This window comes from Pseudorasbora parva, chromosome 24, assembly GCF_024679245.1.
Source record: "Pseudorasbora parva isolate DD20220531a chromosome 24, ASM2467924v1, whole genome shotgun sequence".
Taxonomy (NCBI): Eukaryota; Metazoa; Chordata; class Actinopteri; order Cypriniformes; family Gobionidae; genus Pseudorasbora; species Pseudorasbora parva.
Window position 1 is genome coordinate 31,677,648 of NC_090195.1, and position 19,717 is coordinate 31,697,364.

General features: G+C 38.4%; 1 long non-coding RNA gene across 1 annotated transcript; it reads left to right on the forward strand.

Moving 5' to 3' along the window:
- The first annotated feature begins 529 nt into the window (after positions 1-529).
- On the forward strand, positions 530-19,065 carry LOC137063366 (uncharacterized). Its single transcript, XR_010901376.1, has 3 exons — positions 530-580; positions 12,170-12,285; positions 18,596-19,065. It is a non-coding gene; the product is annotated as an uncharacterized lncRNA (long non-coding RNA).
- The last annotated feature ends 652 nt before the right edge of the window (positions 19,066-19,717 follow it).

Sequence of the window (19,717 nt, forward strand, 5' to 3'; positions counted from 1 at the left end):
CTGACCTGAACTAGTCACTGCATGTGGTTATTGTCTCATTCTTTTCCTCTCTCACTTTTGGTTTGAACTCTTGAATAGCCTTCCCCCATCACTCCATGTATAAAGAATATTATTTACAACTACATTTTTACATTCTGAAGAAAAGTGGCGGTGTACTTAAGTGGCACTTGCCCATGGCAGAAATCACTGTTATGACGATAGCATGTGGATTCTTTTGAAGTATGTTATTTCCGCAATAAGTGCTCTTTTTAAAGGTGTGCTAAAGTGTACAGAATTTTCACAAGGGTAGTGTAGCAGTTCAGGCTGGCTTAGCAAGCGCAAGACGAAGGAGATGGTGATAACAACAGTCTTTAATCCAAAAGCAAACACAGAAGCATAAGACACTGTTAACCCAAACATTAACCGACAAAGAAATGAACAGAACAGGGAGTATAAATACACCAGGATAATGAGGACACTAAACGGAAACAGCTGACAAGAGTTAACTAATTTTAAGCATTGTAATTAACGAGAACACATGCAGACAAGAGAGAACTGAACTAAACTGAACAAACATGTGACAGGTAGGAGATGTTATCCGGTAAGTGGATTTTAGCATGTTGCTGGGTGTTTTGGCTGGGTTTTAATTTATTTATTCATTTGTTTATTTAACAGGGACAATGCATACAGACATAGCTACAATACAAGTACTGCAAATGATGTGCAGCAAATAGAGTTTATAGCTAGTGCTAATTCTCAACTCCTGTCCCTGGTTGACCAAAATGACTGGCCAAAAGAGCTCATCCCCCACTCTTTATGACATTCTTTACTGTATATCATGCAACTGCAAGAGAAAAGTCATAGCAAGAATCAGAGACTAAAAAGACAGAATTGCAAGAATAAAATGTCTGAATTGTGAGGGGGGGAAATACAGAATAGTGAGAAATAAACTAGCAATTGCGAGAGAAAAAAAAGTTAAAGTAAAGTGGCGTGGCGTGTTGCCAAGTGACCCATACTTGGAATTTCTGCTCTGCATTTAACCCATCCAAGTGCACGGGTACAGTAGTAAACACACACCCAGAGCACTGGGCAGCCATATTGCTACAGCACCCAGGGAGCAGTTGGGGGATCGGTGCCTTGCTCAAGGGTTTCACCTCAGTCGTGGTACTGTTAAAAAGTCAGAATAGCAAAAAGGTCAAAATTGCAAGAAATATTTCTTGATATTGCAAGAGAAAAGTCAGAATAGCTGGGAAAAAAGCCAGAATAGTGGGCAAAAAAAAGAGAATTGCGCGACAAAAGTTGGAAAAGCGAGGAAAAAGTCAGAATAGTGACAAAAGGTCAGAATAATGAGAAATAAACTTGCAATTGTGAAAAAAGTAAGAATAGTGAGAAAAGGTCAGAATAGCAAGAAATAAACTTGCAATTACAAAAAGGAAAAAAAAGTCAGAATGGCAAGAAAAAAGTTGCAATTGCGAGAAAAAAAAATTCTGAATACTGTGAAAAGTCAAAAGGACAGAATAGTGAGAAAAGGGCAGAATAGCAAAAAAATAATCTTGCAATTGCAAGAAAAAAAGTGATTAAAGGTGCACTATGCAGCTTTTGTCCACTGGAGGGCGCCTATGCAAAACAAATGCGTAGTTTGATGACGCAAAGTGTGAGCGCAGCATCTTGGGAGATGTGGTCTTCTCATCACAGCCGGTGAAAAATAGGACTCGGGCAGAAATCACGTTCATGCATGTGGTTATTAACGTTACTGTAGTGTAAAGCAGAGCAGGACCAAGTGTTATGGACCTGAGCAAAGCTGCTGGAGCGATTGTTAAACAAATACCCGCCTTGCGAATACCGGGACTTTTATTATGACGGGACGGGACTCGTTTGCCGGGCGCCTGCACAGATCCGCTCTTCCGGTTATGATTTTGAGGTAATGGAGCTCTGTTTATCATATTAGATACATTTAACTGTGTTTAAAACGATGTTATGACGTTACTCCGTGCGTTCACTTGTTCACACTGCTAAGAGTAAAGCGCTCCTGCCAAATAAAAGCCGAAACCGAGGGTAACGCAGATATGACGCGATTGACCAGCGACTCCCTCAAGTGCAATGCTGAAACGTCCCAGTCCTTAGTTAAAATAGCAATTTTCTCACAATTTACAAATAGTTGGAAACATCTGGGATATTGTAGGTACTCAACTGAACAAAATATATAACACTGGCCTAGTGGTTTTTGGATATTTTACTGCAAAAATACTACATAGTGCACCTTTAATGAGAAAAGTCAGAATATTGGGAAAAAAATCTGAAGAGCGAGAAATAATCTTGCAATTGTCAGAAAAAAGTCTAAATTGTGAGAAATAAAAAGAGAATAGCGAGAAATAAACTCACAAATGCACAACAAAAAAAATTTGAATAGCAAAAAAAGTCTAAAAAATGAGGAAAAAAGTCAAAATAGTGAAATGTAAACTCAAAATTGCGAGGAAACAGTCAGAATTACCTTTATATCTTTCAATTATGACTTTATAACATTCAATTATGACTTCACTGTACATCATACAATTATGAGAAAAAAAGTCTGAATTTCGAGAAAAAGTCAGAATAATGAAAAAAGTCAAAAATAATGAAAAAAAGCAAGCTTCCATACATCCTGGTCTCAATTACTTTAAATGTAACTTTTTATACATATTTTATCATCAGGCAAAATGTTTAAAAAGTAACAGTACATCTCCTCAACAAGTCGAGGTATCATTCACGGCCGGAGCACTCACATAGTATGTGCTTTTGCAAGCTGCAATAATAAAGTAATCCATCACAAATCAAACAATTTTACACTTGCATAAATTCTTCCTCTCGAGTAAATTCTGACAGAACAATAAGCCGCACTATCTGTGTTTTAACTGGCGCTGGGAGTACCTACTGGAGCACAGCCAAAACAATTCATTCAGATGGAATTTTGGTTCACGCCCATGTTATTTCACTCGTATTTTTGTGTGAACATTGTGTTCCCTGCAGAAACGTGCTCACGGTGAATATGGCGTACTGAATGGTGTTGTCAATCTTGGTCGTGTTGGAACATGTACATGAGGCTGTTTTGGTTTTAAACTAGGGAAACAGACAGAAAATGTTCATGCTTTCAGCCCCTTTGACCTCCTGTTATCTGCACTGTACCATCATAAATGTGACCTTCAGTTCTGTTTTACGATGTGCGACAGATCAATGGTGCGTATTCAGAAGCATAGACTAAGGTTGCACTGGTGAATGTCAATGGATCAGTAACGACACACACCTGCTCGCCTTGTATGAAAGGACAACTACTCTTTAGGATGTTATCACTTACATTCTCAACTAAAAAGGCTCCAGACTCAGAAAAGTCTCTGAACACATTGAGTCAATGAAAGGCGTAATCCTCCCAGACATTCACCATATAAGGCTTGTGACGATTTGTAGACAGTATCTGCGTGGGTCAGCCGTTCTTAGAATGCTTTTGACATGTATGCTGAGCATACTAGACATACTTTCTATCTCACTGTCCCAGTTTCAGATATGTTGCTATGACGCCTGCACATACACTCATGATACGGTATGCAGGAAGTCGATTACATCTGTGTTATAGCTCATGGATTGCGTCAGTTCTTTAATACATGATAACCAAAGTCAGTCTTTACTATTTTAAATGCAAAATTGAATTCATGAGTCCACTTACAATAATGAAAAATGCACAGTGCCAAGAGACTATACACAGTGCCGACAGGTTGCTAGGGTGTTGCTAGAGTATTCTGGATTATTGTTGGGGTATTACTAGTGGGCTGTTGCCATTAATTTTCTGTGTGGTTGGTACTGAGCTCTAGGCGGTTGCCAGGGAATTGCTATGTTGTCCCTATGCTGTTCTGAGAGGTCTCCAGAGCATTGCTTGAGACTTTTAGATTGTTGCTAAGTGTTTGCTAGTTGTTGCTAGGGCATTGTAATGCAGTTTCTAGAGTGATCTAGGAGATTGTGTTCTGAATTGTTGTCAGGACATTGCTATACATTTGCTAAGGAGTTGCTAAGGTGTTGTGGCTGGATCTTTGAATGGTGCTACTGTGTTCAGGGTAATTATGAGGGAAGTGCTTGATTATTTTAGGTGGTTGCTATGGTATTGCTATGGTGTTCTGAGTTGCTGCTAGGGCATTTCAATGCAATTTCTAGGGTGCTCTGGTGGCTAGGATGTTATGCGGTTGCTAAGGTTTCCTGCATAGTTGCTATACAGTTGTTAAAATGTTGTGGCAGGTTACTAGGGTGTTCTGGGTGGTTGCCAAGGTGCTGATTAAGTCTTCTAGGTGGTTGATATGGTGTTGCTGAGTCTTCTGAGTTGTTGCTAGGGCATTGTAATGTGGTTTCAATGGTGTTCTATAAGATTGTCTTCAGAGTTGTTGCCAGAACATTGCTTTGCAGTTGCTAGGGAGTTGCTAAGGTGTTGTGGCTTGTTGATATGGTGTTCTGGGTAGTTACCAGGGCTTTGCTTGAGTTTTTTTTATGTGTTTTCTAGGGTTTTCTGGCTGGTTTCCAGGGCATTGCTTGAGTCTTTTAGGTGTTTTCTAGTGTGTTGCTAGGGTGTTCTAGCTGGTTTCGAGGGTAATGCTTGAGTCTTTTAGGTGTTTTCTAGTGTGTTGCTACGGTGTTCTGGTTGGTTTCCAGGGTAATGCTTGAGTCTTAGGGGTTTTCTAGCGTGTTGCTACAGTCTTCTGGTTGGTTTCCAGGGTAATGCTTGAGTCTAAGGTGTTTTCTAGCATGTTGCTAGGGTGTTCTGACTGGTTTCCAAATAATACTTGAGTCTTTAAGGTGGCTACTAGGGTGCTCTAGGTGGTTGCCAGGGCTTTGCTGTGTGGTTCTTTAAATAGTTGCTAGGGTGTTGCTGTGTGGTTCTTTAAATAGTTGCTAGGGTGTTGCTATGCAGTTTCTAGGATGTTCTGGGTGGTTGTCAGGGGTTTGCTCACAGTATTAGTAGTGTTTGCCGAAGCAAACTTCAATAATAACATACTGAAGTTGGGAAATGCAAATGTGTTACTTATTTTAATATTATTATGACAAAGTCACACTGGCACGGGCGTTGCATCACCAAAGTTTGTGTTTTAGACTAGTTGGCTAATGAATGACATTGTTGCACGTGTGTAACTATGCATGGAATGCCTCTGTGTTGCTGCTTTCTGTATTATTGCACAAGGTTAGATTTGATCTCAAGTTCAAGCTAAGTAAATTTCTTTCACTGTGATAAGGAAGCATTTATTAGATGGCTCTTACACAATGTCCTGTTCATAGTATCACAAAGAAAACTCCTAGATAACAGCCCTGAACAATAATATCTACTCTGCTCTGGGTTTGTTTCTGGAACTTTCTTTGTATTTGATCCAATTTTATCTGTGCTGAGGTGATGTGCCTCTTAACCTGAGCTATGGGAGAATTGCACTTGAGCCCTTATGTCCCATCTGAGAGGATTCTGACACTTGATTGACACCACCGGTAGAAGCTTGGGTTGTTTTACCTGTCAATCCCCAGGCGTATTTGAAGACTCCAGACCAGAGAGTAATTATGGAACAAAAGCTTGGGTTTCACTTTATTTTGATGATCCCTTTAACAGATTATGTTGACTGTAAGTAACAGTCTTAGTCGAGTATTAGTAGGTAGGTTTGGGTACTGGTAGGGTTAGGTTAGGTACAGGTAGGGTGGTGTGTCCACAAAAGTTTTTTTTTTTTTTTTCCCAATTGTTTTCAATGGGACCACTACGTTTTTAGAACACCATGAGCATAGCGAGGCGCTGAGCGAGTATGTCACGCTCAAACGAAGAGCGATGGGCATTTTTTACATACAATTGGTCGGTAAGAGTAAAAGAATGAAACTTTGAGTAAAACGCAACGCACTATCACTTTTCAGCCAGCCATCCAATCACAGTGGAGGAGGGGTGGGACAAACATAATAACAAAACAAAAGGATTTAAAACAACATCGTATCAGCATTTTTATATAGAATCAACACAGAAACCTGCTTATGTGAAATTAAATACTAGTAACAAATCTGTGAAATGAGATACTAGTAACACTTTCCAAAGATATTCCATATCATAACAAGCAAAGAGTCTAAACTGGAAAAAAAAAAAATAATGCTGCGCTGCCAAAACGCCCTCAAGCGCTCACAGCGAGGCGTTTTCAGCTGGATAAAAACGCTTTTGGTGGACACACGGCCTTAGGGTTAGACTAAGTTGATATGTACATGCAATGTTAATGATACTCAGTATAAAGTCTGTTGGGGAAGCAATATAATAAAGAGTTGGCAGAAATTAAGCAGACAGTCTGCTAATACTCTACTGAGAGTTAGTTGACATGTAGTTGCAAAGTTACTTATAGTCAATAGAACGTTCAAAACGTTCATATATATATGAAACTGTGCTACCAATATCTGTCACTGTCATGGTGCAGCAGCTGCTAGTCAAAACATGCCCCATGTGCAAATGAGCCACAGAAAGATACTGGAGGCTTAATTAGCACTGTACGATTTTGTCCCCTAGTCGAATGCCTTTTGCACTCTCATTGTTTTTAATTACTGCAGAAATTCAGCAGCGATCACACAGCCATTTGACTTTTGCGGGTTTGCTTGAACAGGCTGACAAAGTTGACTTCCCGCTGTGCTGTGTTTCATGTTTCTGCGATCATTTTACAGTGTTTCTGTTGCATATGTCACATGTACTGTAGTAATAACAGAAGGCTAAATAATGCATAATTACATGCAACTGACCATAAACCAAACCATAGCACTTTAGTTGTCACGCTCTGTGTGTACTTTTAGTTTGTTCCTAGTTTGTTCTAGTTTCCCGCCACACATTAGTTACACGACATTCATGCTCATCTGCACACCTGTTAGTTATTTAGTTTGTCATCACTGTGTATTTAAAAGGGTTAGTTCACCCAAAAATGACAATTCTATCAACAATTACTCACCCTAATGTCGTTCAACACCCATAAGACATCTGTTCATCTTCGGAACACAAATGAAGATATTTTTGTTGAAATTCAAAGGCTCAGAAAGGCCTTCATTGTAGGAGGTTCAAATGGTCATGAATCAGCGTATTGATTCAGGATTCGGATGGCCAATGTCATGTGGTTTCAGCAGATTGGCAGTTTGACATGTGATCCGAATCATGAATTAATATGCTGATTTATAACCCTTTTACATTTACACTTATGTATTTGGCAGACGCTTTTATCCAAAGCGACTTACATTGCATTCAAGGTACACATTTAACATTTTGTTGATTCTTGCTTTCCCTGGGAATCGAACCCATGACCTTGGCATTGCTAGTGCCATGCTCTACTGTTTGAGCTATAGCAAAGCCCTATAGTTCTAAACTTTGTTTTGAAATCGACCATCCCTAATAAGTCATTATTTTGGGGGTTTTTGCACACACGATTCTCGTCGCTTCATAAAATAATTGTAGAGCCACTGTAGTGAGATGTTTTTTGCAACGACGTCTTTAGTGCCTTTATAGGTCTTGAGAGAGGAAATTACATTGGTGTCAATGGAGGTCTTCCTGAGCAATCAGATTTCAACAAAAATATCTTAATGTGTGTTCCGAAGATGAAGATGTCTTACGGGTGTCGAGCGACACTAAGGGTAAGAAATGTATCACTGAATTTGCATTTTTGGGTGTACTAACCCTTTATGTTCCTTCTTATGTTTAGTTAATTGTCAGGTATTGCTCCTACTTTGTCTAACTCTATGTGTATTACCTGAGTTTGTTTTATTAATAAATGTTTTGTTCATTGGAACCATCATCATCGGAATTAAACAATGACAATAATAATAAGTAAGTACATGTTCTTAATTAATATTACCCGTTATAGTGTAATTATACATTTAATTCACCTTAAAATAAATTGTATCCAATTATTGCATTTGACATTATTACAAATAATGTAACTTAAAAGAAAAAAAAAACAGAAACATAGTCATAAAAGATTACTTTCTATTAGTATACACATAAAGTCCTCATGAAATCATGTTTGTTTGTTTTTTAGTATGAATATGTTAGCCTTACTTTTATCTATAAGCTAGTGTGCTCCAAAATAATGACAACATTCACCTTTAGAGCATACAAGCATTCCAAACCTACATACTCTCACTTCCGCCAATATGGATCAATGATTTTGATGGCATCACTCTGCACTTCTTTTCAGATTTTATGTCCAATCAAATGCTCTCTAGAATATGAAGCCCCGCCCCCTACATTATAAATAGACACTTGTTCACACGTCCTATTTTCTACATGGCTAACGGCACATAGTGCACTATACAGGGGATAGGGAAAGATTTAGACAGTGTAAATATGCTTTCCATTCGGGCAAATTTAGTCTGGTTTCACGTGAACCACCACAGCACACACACATGTAGACATCACAGATTGGATCATATGAGCGGGTCAGCGTGGACCCGAAAACATATCAGACCAATTTGAATTCTGCACAGAATGCTGTATTTTAAAGCAATATGGAGGGTATTAGAAGGAGAAACGGTTAGAGGTTAGGAGGAAACTGCGGCTTTAATGAGCTCAACAGCTCTGTGCATGCTGAAGGTCCTGGTCTGAAGAGACCGAAACGACGACACCATCTGCAAAAGACATCGAAACGAAATCAGTGGTCCCCAAACCATACAGTTAAGCTTTTAAAAGCATTCTTTTCACAAGGGAGAATTGTAACTTTGGGGTAACTATACCTTTAAGGCGTAAAGATCTCTGTGTCTCTCAGGGCTGTCAGGTGGATTTCTAGTGAGCGTGTGACTCTGGAACACAGTTGGAATCAGGTTAACATTCGCAAGATCATCTCGTTAACGTACTACTGTCTCGGTTGTTTCCTTCCGATTCACAATATGCCTTAAGCAAAACTCTGGTATTTTTTTTATATCAATTTCAAATATCATGTGCCCAGAACTCTAAGCACTGGATAATAATAAGAGAGGGAGCAATATCCGATACCCTGCCGAAAAAAAACAGTGTCGCCTGTTAGTAAAAGACTTTCCCATTCTTTATTCATGCTACATCCAAGGTAATATCGTTGTACAAGGAAACTTTATATCACCAAGAATAAAAAAAAAAAAGATAAAACGCAACAGAGGGTATAAATCGATGTGGGCTGTGAAATCTGACCCAGTAAAAAGTCTTCTCATTGACAAGGCGGGCGGCCAGTGTACGCAGCGCTGCTGTAGTAAATCGTAGCAGATTTCTCCCCGGGGACATGTGGTGAAGTAGAGGGCTAGCATTTGACAGAAACATTATTCAAATCATCCTTCTCATTTTTCGCCTTTTTTTTTTTTTTTGAGCACTTGAATGCGAAAGTCTGGTATTTAGCTGCATTTTCAGCGACTGCAAAGAGAGAAGGTATATTCTGTCCTTCTTTCATGGTCAGAGGTGTATGACAGACACCCCCTGAGCGTGTCTGTTTATGAATTAAATATTTAATTTGGACACGTTCCATTCCCTGTCGCCCAGTGCACGCCACAACACTGAAAAGGTCATGTCACATCACTCTAATCACTCTGAACGTGCTACTATGCAGTCCCTATGTATGCGAGTGTTCGTGTAACTGAGGAAGAGATAAGTACAGGTTAGGGTGTGAAAAACTTTAACATCTAACAGCCTGTCCAGTGAAGACATTGTTGTTTTGACATGCTTTACATTGTTTGTCTCTGACAGCTATGACGAAACAAGTCCTTTGCTCTTCACTTGATTGCACAAGTGGAGTGTGAAGCAAATTCCATAAACATCTCACAGGCATCAAAGATAAAATGGCAAAAACCACTTGGCAGGAACGCTCTGTTCCATTCTTCTTTCAATTAGGGATGTGCACAAATACATATTTTCACACAGGACACATTCTATTCAGAAACAGCTGGAAAGAGTGTACAAGAATACAACTTGACATCATTTTATCATCAGGCGAGAAACATTGAAATGAAGGTGAAATAAACAGATTAACAGACTAGTAGATGTGTATAGTAGCTGTTATTATTTTTTGTTAATATACTTTAAAAAAATGTATTATATTTGGTAAAACAATAATGAGAGTTAAACTAAAATATTGTAAACTATGGAAGCTCGTTTCCACCATAGAATTGTAAAAAATAAAATAAAAAAACTTTTTATCTTACAATTCTGAACTCTCAGAAATCGCAGGATATAATTGCGTGAAATAAAGTCTTGCAAAATACTTTTTTCTCGTAATTCACTTTTTTTCCCCACAATTCTGAAAACTTAAATGAAAGTTTATATCTCGCAATTCTGATTTTTTTCATGCAATTGAGTTTATATCTCAATTCTGACTTATGTCATGCAAATCCGAGTTTATATCTCGCAATTCTGACTTTATTTCTTGCAATTCAGTCTTTTTCTCACAATTCTGAGATATATCCAAAAGGAACCATCAAAATAAAGTTTTTGTTCAGCTTTTGTCCTATATCATATACAGGTGCTGGTCATATAATTAGAATATCATCAAAAAGTTGATTTATTTGACTAATTCCATTCAAAAAGTGAAACTTGTATATGATAATCATTCATTACACACATACTGGTATATTTTAAATGTTTATTTCTTTTAATTTTGATGGTTATAACAACTAAGGAAAATCACAAATTCAGTATCTCAGAAAATATTTTGAAAAGATTCAATATTGAAGACACCTGGTGCCACACTCTAATCAGCTAATTAACTCAAAACACCTGTAAAGGCCTTTAAATGGTCTCTCAGTCTAGTTCTGTAGACTAAACAATCATGGAAAAGATGACCATTGACACCTTGCACAAGGATGACAAGACACTTAAGGTCATTACAAAAGAGGCTGGCTGTTCACAGAGCTCTGTGTCCAAGCACATTAATACAGATGTGAAGGGAACGAAAAAATGTGGTAGAAAAAAGTTTAAAAGCAATAGGGATAACCGCACCCTGAAGAGGATTGTGAAACAAAGCCCATTCAAAAATGTGGGGGAGATTCACAAAGAGTGGACTGCAGCTGGAGTCAGTGCTTCAAGAACCACTACGCACAGACAGATGCAAGACATGAGTTTCAGCGGTCGCATTCCTTGTGTCAAGCCACTCTCTCAGCGTCAGAAGCATCTCGTCTAGTCTAAAGACAAAAAGGACTGGACCGCTGCTGAGTGGTCCAAAGTTATGTTCGCTGATGAAAGTAAATATAGCATTTCCTTTAGAAATCAGGATCCCAGAGTCTGGAGGAAGAGAGAAGAGGCACACAATCCACATAGCTTGAGGCCCAGTGTAAAGTTTCCACAGTCAGTGATGGTTTGGGGTGCCATGTCATCTGCTGGTGTTGGGTCACTGTGGGTTTTTTTTTTAGGTCCAAGGTCAACGCAACCATATACCAGGAAGTTTTAGAGCACTTCATGCTTCCTGCTGCTGACCCACTTAATGCAGATTTCATTTTCCAACAGGACTTGGCACCTGCACACAGTGCCAAAGCAACCAGTTCCTGGTTTAAGGACCATGGTATCCCTGTTCTTAATTGGCCAACAAACTCGCCTGAACTTAACCCCATAGAAAATGTATGGGGTATTGTGAAGAGGAAGATGCGATATGCCAGACCCAACAATGCAGAAGAGCTGAAGGCCACTATCAGATCAACCTGGGCTCTTATAACACCTGAGCAGAGCCAAAGTCTTTTTCTCACAATTATTAGATATAAACTTGCAACTGCAAATTACAAAGTCTGATTCTGAAAAAAGACAATTCACAATCACAATTCACAATTCAGACTTTATAACTCACAATTGCGAGTTAATATTTCGTAATTCTAAGAAAAACGTATAATTGCAAGAAAAAACAAAGATAAAAATTTGCAATTACCTTGTTTTTTTTTTCTTTTCTATTCAGTGGCAGAAACAAGCTTCCACAAGAAACTGATCTGGAACTACAAATAAAATAAAAACACTAACAATCATATAGTGAACACTAATTTGGAATTGACACATTGAGAATAAAAATCTAAACTACGACTAGTTACATATTCCATCTATCAATAAAGTGTTCTCTAAATGGTGAAAAAAAAAAAAAAGAGAGAGCAAGGTGTGCGTGTTCTGCTTGGAAGAAGATCTCTGTAATGCACTTTGTAATGCTTGTGGTGCAACACTGAGCCTGTGTCATTCATCAATGCTTTGACACAGGAAGCGGACACAACCCTGCCTGTCAGACACCAAGATGGAACAAGGCCATTTTTTACTGCATCAAACTGTAATCCATTGCAAGACAGCAGTGAACAGTCATCACACCCTTAGAACAGGTACTGTAAATGACATAAACCTCAGAATGACTCAGTTTTGGAAAACATTACACGCTGTGCTTTTGTTAACCTATCATGTTGCGACTCAGGTGAGTCACGGTCATCTCAGACAAGTTAAAATGTGATGAATTCAAAAAGTCTATAGTCTGACTTTATGCGCTCAAATGAGCCAACTGTGAGTCACTGTCGCCAAATCATCAACACTTTGCTCTAGGTTTATGGTTCAGTTTATACTGTTTAATCCTGCATCAGGTTGAGTGAAAAGGACAGAAGGCCCTCACAGTGCAGCAGCCAGCCCACTTATCTACCATCAGCATAATCTGTACACATAGACCATTCAGGCTCTGCTGCAGCACAATGCCTTTGTTTGCCCAGCAATAGAAACCAGTTGTCCACTGCTGAGTCAATATTTACACCCTGTTGGAATGTGGGTTGCACTGCCTCCCTAATACAAGAGCCCAAGCTCATTTTCAATCTCCCTCACTCTCTCTTTTTATGCATTGTTCTCCATCCTTCTTATGAAGTGCGCAAACACAAATCCCCCTGGGCGCAATGTAAAGCCCTTCCATCTGCGGTCACATAATGTTTCTGAGTAGGTGAATGCTTGAGGGCTTTCACAATGGACACGTTTGTTGTGGTCCGAGTATGAGCACGATTGTCGCGCAGGATTTTTCTCCACATAATGCATTTCAATTGCAACCAACGAGTTGAAGGTCCAAATCAATGCAGTTTCAAAGGGCTTTGAACGGCTTCAGAGGCTCTTCATGATCGCAGCCTAGGAATAAGGTCTTATCTAGCAAAACATTTATATACTTTCTAACCTCAAATGCACAATCTTTTTAATCTGGTCTTCTGCTTTTGAAACATATGACGTATGACGTCACCATGTCAGAAAGGTCACGCCTGTCACGTACATGGATGTACCAACCCGGTGTTAAAACGAATATGCAAAGACTAAATCAAGCGGCCTTTACAAAAATAAAGGTAAAACAACGATGTCGGACAATTTTATCCACTGCAGCTCTGCGCCAAACATTTGGGCCCAAATTTGCATACATCATAATTAGGGATGCCACAATTCTCAATACAGTATTAAACCGTTCAGTACGGCATTCACAGTTCAATACGCAATTGTGAATTGCGTTTTTTTTCCGGTTTTGCATTCAATTAATTATATATATTTCTCTCCATTTTAAATATTTCTTTCAGTTTATATTGGCTCTGTTTGTGTGTGCCTGTGAGTCTACGCGCTGATATAAGTAAATATCCAATCATATGCACTAAAGTTAGGGGGTGTTTAGCGGCGTTTTAAAACCTTGCTGGTTAAACATTTAATTCACATTTTACATGCGCTGAGCGCGCCTGTCAAACACAGACTAAGTAGTCTAAGTAGTATCTAACACTGGACTAAGTAGTCTTACTGCACTAATACTGTCAAATACACACAATATTAACATATATAAACACAGTCGGTTATGTCTAAAGTGAAAGTAAAGTCAAGTACATCTGTATATGTGATGTGTGCAGGTCTTAAATTGACAGTCGCGCATTGATTGTGAACACTTGTCCTTAAAGGGAGAGTTGTAAATTATGTTAATAAAACAACAAAAGATAAAGAAAATATCCCTCCCTGCTCTTGAATAAAGTAATTATACAGCTTTTAATCAATGTATATTGAAGATTACATTTTAGCCTAAATTTATTAATTCAGTTTCATACTTAAATGCTATACTGTACAGCTCTGAGCTACCACTGTAAATCATATATATATATATACAGGGGCGTTTCTAGGATTTTTATTTTAGGGGGGCTCAGCCCCCAGTGAGGGTAGGTCTGTAGAAAAAATGGTAACACTATTTAGTTTAGGGTCCAAATTGCGCTATTAACTAATAGCTTACAAACGTGCATACCCAGAAGATATTGGCTGTTTATCATAACTTATAAAGCAAATATTAATACCTTAATGCATTGCCATACTGTACATGCAATTATCATACCCAATAATGTAGGCAGGTTTAACCAAGATCCCAAATGTTAGGGGGTTCTAACATGGTCCCCCGAGAAAATTTTGATATCTATGATCTACATATGAGCATTTTGTGATGTTCTGAAGGCCAAAAAATTTGATAACAATAGCTTGAAAACCATGTCACTGAGCAGTAAATTATTTGTCTTTCTTATCTCCACATCTCTCGTTTTCTCTGTTTTTATCTTGCCCTGTCTCTTCATAACGCTGAGCTTTGACTGTTTTTTTTTCCGTTTTCGTCAGTGAATAAAGTGAACATATGGTTTACATATTAACATACTGATATTTATGTTTCATGAATAATTTTCTTAGACACGTTAATTTACTGTTTATCAAAGTTTTAAGTTTATTAAAATCACATTATGAACATTCCTTAGGCTAAATCTTATGCCCAATACAGGCTGAAAAAGCTGATGTTTTTTTTAATTTACTGAATGTTACAAATAGAATTATATTAATTTACAATATATACACATTCATTATTAAACTAACGCCTAATCTGATGAAAATGGCGTTGTTAAAGGGGTACTTCAGCGCTGGGAAGATGAATCTGTATTTAAACTGGGTCATCAATGCAGTAGAAATGTGAAATTATTTTTGAATTTGGTGTCTTCTAGACTGAGAAAAGACAGAAAATGTATATTTGTCCCATGGGGATAAAAGACTACAATTCCCAGAATGCTTCGCTGCCCTGTGAGGCCATTCCCAAAGCCACCTACTTGATTACAGTGACTGAGTTAGAGAAGACACTACAATTAAAAACTGATCGTGTCTGTTCAATATAATGAATGAGTCACCGCGCGAGTATCACAGCACTGAGCACTAACTGCACGAGTGATGAGAGCTGAGGTAATCGCCACTACATTCGCGGCATACATTCACAACGCGAGTTCAGTCTGGCACGTTTCAGTTCATGCCTTTGCAAGCTTAACTTTCATAGAAATGAATTTGAGAAGTTAAAAGACTTACATTGCACACCATAGCTCCGTTTAAATGATCCTGTCTGCAAGCTGAGCTCTCCCTGCAAGCTGAGTGTAATCTCCCATCCCCCAATGCCGGATTCAAAACATGCGGAAATGGCTCCCTCTGCTGGCTGTAGTCTTTAGCCTCTGGGCAAACATTCCTCCTATGATGCAAAAATCGTCATTTTGCATCATAGGAGGAATTTTTCCAGAAATAAAATGCATAAATCTCTCGTCTCAGGGAGATATGAGGGGGGAAAGCACAATCATTTGAATATTCTCCAGGGTTTCTACTGATACAAAGCCATATGCTAATCGCTGAAGTAACCCTTTAATATTTTCTGTTCGTTAAGGCCTACATTAGGAATCACATTGGCATATTTCCAGTTAAAAATGTCAAAAAAAATTAGACACAACAAGGTTATTCATTTGCCTAAATATTTTTTTTTGATTAACATTTCTGACTTAAAGCAGAAGCTGTCAAACATGAATGTTTAATTTAGCTGCATTTATCTTACTTGACGTCGAGTTGCTCTGCTAAAATTTGCGCTCATCCTCAGCAGTTTCTGTGTGACCATAAAGCCCGCCTACTCTGATTTGATTGGTTTTATCAAATATTTTGACATTGACGAGCGGTGACAGACCAATGACGCTCAGATTTACACACACACACACACACACACACACACACACACACCTCTGCTTCTGACGTGCGCTGCGCTCTGCTCAGAGCCGCTGCGGATTGGAGAGACAGACTAAAAAACGGGACGAAGCCGAAGCCTGCCGCCAGTTTCATATGTTTTAAAGGTTAATCACATATTTTTTAGGGGGGCTGAGGCATAAGTTTAGGGGGGCTGAAGCCCCCCTAAAAAGGGCCTAGCGACGCCTATGTATATATATATATATATATATATATATATATATATATATATATATATATATATATATATATATATATATATATATATATACATACATACATACATATATAAAATATACAATACACTAGGAATGTGTTCAAGGGTTCTTTTAAGTAAAGTTAAGTTTAAGTAAGGGTTTAAGTCTTTTAAGTATAATAAAGAAAGAGTATTACTAATAACTTTCTGTTTTTGTCGCCTAAGAATAGAATAAAAAAGAAGCAAAAAAACAGAACCGAAAGCCGTGGTTAAAAACCTAGGTATGTATTGAACCATGGACTAACTGTATTGTTGCATCCCTAGTCATAATTATTCAAAATATGCTGCAGAGCTGAAATGGTTAAAGTTGGAGGAGAACATGAGATCGAGTTTTTCAGCACGATCGGTACTTCCACTTACACATCGTGTGACCTTTCTGCTAATACTGAAGTCACGCATTTGATGTTAAAACGTATATAAATGTGTGTTTTTGTGGGGGTTTTTTTAATGACCACTGATTGGACTAGATCAGACCCTATGTTGCATATCTGGGATCGTGCAGAGTTTCTGAAAGCTTTTGAAACTGCATCGATTTGAACCTTTAACCCGTCGGTTGCCACTGAGGTGCATTTATGTGGCGAAAAATCCTGTAATGTTTTCCTAAAAAAAAAAAAAAAAAATCAGACTGAAGAAAGAAAGACATGAACATCTTACATCTTGGATGAGATGGGGGTGAGTAAATCATTTTGAAGTATTTTTAAGTCATTTTTGACTAATCCTTTAATTAGAGTTTATAAATGTGCCGTAGAAAGACAAAACAATGGTACTGATGTATTTTAAGATATGCCAGTGCAAGTTGCTTTGATTTAAAACAGCTCAAACATACATTTTAGTCTGGGATGAGACTTAAGTCTTGTCTGTTTAATCAGGGAATAAGATTTTTTCCATTGGCTTTTGGGTTATTTTAGAAAATATGCTCTGTGACTAATAACAGTTTTGTTTTTCAATATCATTTTCAAAAATAAACAGTTTTTGAAGGCTAAATTCAATCGTCATAAGCTCACAATTTTCTGTTGAAAAGATGTCTAATAGCAATCCAAACACAGCACTGATGTCCGGGCTAAAAGAAGTCAAAATATGGGCTGTCAGTGAACATTTGATAGACATCTAACCCAATAGACTAGTCATCTAGAAAATGAACATATCAAATAAATAAAACCAAACACCTTGTATTCACTGTTGACATTGCTTACACTATGGGATATCATACATCTTGCAAGATATTTTGCAAAAACAACATGTAACCAAATTCAAGTTTATTTTGGCTAAAAGTGTGTTACTCTATGTTGGGTCTAGTTAATCGTGATGGTAAAATGATGGCTGCTTGCTGAGTAGGCTTCTTTTTTATGCCAGTTGTTTGCAAGAGCATGGTTATAAAAAAAAAAAAAATGTGGTTGTGAAATCAGACTATTGAGTAGATGAGTTCACCTGTTCGGTGTGATGTTTAATGTCCATGATAACCTATATAGTCCCATTTCGCCACTTGTTATTACTTATGTTTGTTATGTTGAATAAAACGTGATTAAATTGAGCTTGTTTTTACTATAGACCAAATTTCAAGCATTTAACTAAAAACTTATTGACTTAAAGGGTTAATTCACCCAAAAATTAATTACTCACCTTCATGTCATTGGACACCAACACAAATGAAGGTATTTTTATTGAAAGCTGATGGCTGAGAAAGGCATCAGAAAGGCGTCCATTGGCATTCAGTACATTCCCACTGACCCCCCTCACAAGACCCATGAAAGGCACTAATGACGGCGTTACAAAGTCCATCACACTACAGTGGCTGTACAATCATTTTACAATGCAACAAAAATAGTTCATAAATCTAAATAACGACTTTATCCACAATAACCACGTCAGACCACGTGAGTTCACGTCAGAGACCTACACGGAAGACAATAACTTGGCGGATTTGATTTTTTATTTTTTATTTTTGCGCACAAAAACTATTCTCGTCGCATTGTAAAATGATTGCACAGCCACTGTAGTGAGATGGACTTTGTAACGCCGTCATTAGTGCCTTTCATGGTGGGTCAGTGGGAATGTACTGAATGCCAATGGAGGCCTTTCTGAAGCCTTTCTCAGCCCTCAGCTTTCAACAAAAATATCTTCATTTGTGTTCCGAAGATGAACGAAGGTGTTACGGGTGTCCAACGACATGAAGGTGAGTAATTAATGAAATCATTTTCATTTTTGGGTGTACTAACCCTTTAAGGATGATGGAACCAGATGTGCCAAAATGATAACTCACTTTCCGGGTTTGGCCTACAAATATGTCATCCCTGCTTATTTGCTCTCTAGGGGAAGTAGAGTCAGCTAACAATGAGTTAAAGATAGGACAATGTGTCTTTGACCAGAATTTTGTCACAGGCCCATCAAAAGATGTTGATCAAGGAAGACGTCCTACTTGGCAAAAATCACGGTCACCATCCCCTGACTGCCGGGACAGATAGAACTGGCAATCGGGCCAAGGTCTTCACCACCCAGCAGATGCCTCTGCCGTGAGCTCACTACATTCTCGCAGAATGACCCCTTTGTTGCCAGGGCTGCTTGGAGGCCGTGAATGGATTACGGAAGGAATGTGCAACATTGCAACTGCCGAGCTGATGAACTGGAGCTTGTCCTTGAGCCGCTATCCCTTGAACCACTTCCCCCTCTTCCTCTCCTCTCAGCACAGGTGTAATAAGGAGGAAACAGGATGTCTCCAGGGTTGTTAGCCCTCCTTTTGCATTGATATCATCAATGCCATCTGATTTTGTTATTTGGTCCATTGTAAATGAACTGTCCATGGAGGGAGCTGGTCCTGGTCAGGAGGATTCATGCTCCAATCTCCCACCCCCGTTGACCTTCCATTTATTAAAGCTGATATAACTTATTGCTTTCAGACCTTGTTTTGCTTTCACTTCAAATATAAAGATATCTTAGTGGTACAATTATGTTGGTGAAGGAGGTTGCTCTTCATGTGGTGAAAAGTTACTTTCGAAGGCTAATACAAGTTAGGTAGTTATTTTATGTGAATGTGTTTTTCAAACAATGCAAAAACTTTTGGGCTAAACAACTTCAAAAGGCATTAATCATACAAGCTCGCTCAGCCTTGAATAAGGCTTTGTAAAATGTTATTACATCTTCATTGTCTTCAAGTCCAAGACTGTCATACATTTTCTACCTTTTGTTCTTTTATACAAGTTTTACCTCGTTATCACTCCATGCATTGTGCATGTTTTCCATTACATCCGTAATGGTGTTATCTAAATGTCCTGTTCTTGGTTGTAGGCCTGTCTGTTACGCACTGTTTCAGGAGCTTGAGAAATCACTTCAGTGCTATGAATGCAACCTGTGGGTTTGTGAGTTTCACATATTTTACGAGGAATGAACACCGTGTTTGCCGTTCCATTGATTGCAACTGCGATGAACAATGTTAGACTGATGCTAACATGTGACTGTCAAATCATCGGAAGACTGGGAATCCTGGGAAGAGG